Raw genomic sequence first — 1437 nt, forward strand, 5'->3', positions numbered from 1 at the left:
ATTGCTGCAAAATCGTGCAAACCTTTACTAAATGAGAGAATCAAAATGTGAAGCTACTGTTTCTCTGTACATCTTCCACCCAGCTTTATAAATTTCTGAAGGCTGTGTTTCCATCCCACTAACCCTTCCTGCATAAATTCTGCATTCTTCAATCTACACTATGTCAAAACAATTTGGGCCTCCTTGGGCAAGGGTTGAGGGGCTCAAATCGTGTTCTTTATAAATGTTCTTTGAGTTTGGGGAACAAAAAGACATCTGGAGGGGCAAGATCAGGGCTGGAGGTTATTGGGTTAGGTTTCCCAATGAAGTTCTCAAAGGATAGCCCTGGTTACCCTCGAAGAATGAGCAGGTACATTATCATGGTGGGGGAAATTCCTTGGCACAACTTTCCTGGCCTTTTTCTTACCAATGCACTTTTCAATTTTCTTACAACTTCTTTCTAATGTTATTGTTGTTTTTAAGTGCTGTTGAGTCCGTTCCCACTCATAGCAACCCAGTATAGGGTTCCTGAGGAGCAGCTGGTGGGTTTGAACCACCAACCTTATGGTTCAAACTGATCTTGTGATCCAGCGTGTCATTCAGCAGTACCACAACAGGACTCCAAAGGGCACCAGTGGTCTGCATGGACCAGGAATCCAATCCAGGCCTTCCACATGGCAGGTGAGAATTCTATCACTGAACCACGCATCATCCTGTGTCCTTCAAGAAATCTATCAAGATTATCCCTTCAGGTCCAAAAAACAGTCACCATAACCTTCTAAACTGGCCTCTCTTCCTTTTATTAAACTGGCCCAGCAGATTCCCTCAGAAGCCACTATTTTGATTTAATCTTGTTATCTGGATCATATTGGCGCGTCCAAGATTCATCCCTGGTTACAATTCATTCCATAAAATTGTCATCACTAACTTTGATCTTGCTTTATAAAAGGTGAATAGAGCTCACTTATTGCCACTTGATGTACCAGTCTGGGCGTGCCATGCCAGCATGCCTCATAAAATTGAGGAAATCAGGACTTCCTGCTCACAGCCAGGTGTAAGGATACCAGGTGAAATTTTAAAGTTCATTGCAGCAGATACCTCTACACCTTGGTCATCACCAACAAGGAGAAAGCAGGGAAGCTGAAGCAGTCCCTGTCCCCAGGTTTGGCAGTGAAGGAACCGAAATGAACCAAACATGCTGATTTGAACTGCAATAAAATAAAAAATAAATAAATAAAAAGAGATTGATGCAAAGATCAGTTTTTGAGCTAGCTGATTTTTGCACAATGTTTTTGACATCCATCCAGCCAAAAGCTTGCTAAGGCCATTATGGTCACATAAAATTGGAAATGCTGAACCATGTGAGATTCCCAACTTCAGTTGCTAGCGCATCAATGGTTATTCTATGGTCTTCTTCTTCCCCCCATGTCTAGGCTGCAGTCCCAGTTTCCTCATCCA

The 1437-nt window shown here is 42.6% G+C and overlaps 1 pseudogene; it reads left to right on the forward strand.

Moving 5' to 3' along the window:
* Positions 1-985: 985 nt before the first annotated feature.
* On the forward strand, positions 986-1167 carry LOC102820074 (annotated as a pseudogene).
* The last annotated feature ends 270 nt before the right edge of the window (positions 1168-1437 follow it).

The sequence above is a fragment of the Chrysochloris asiatica genome, unplaced genomic scaffold (assembly GCF_000296735.1).
Source record: "Chrysochloris asiatica unplaced genomic scaffold, ChrAsi1.0 scaffold00023, whole genome shotgun sequence".
Lineage (NCBI taxonomy): Eukaryota > Metazoa > Chordata > Mammalia > Afrosoricida > Chrysochloridae > Chrysochloris > Chrysochloris asiatica.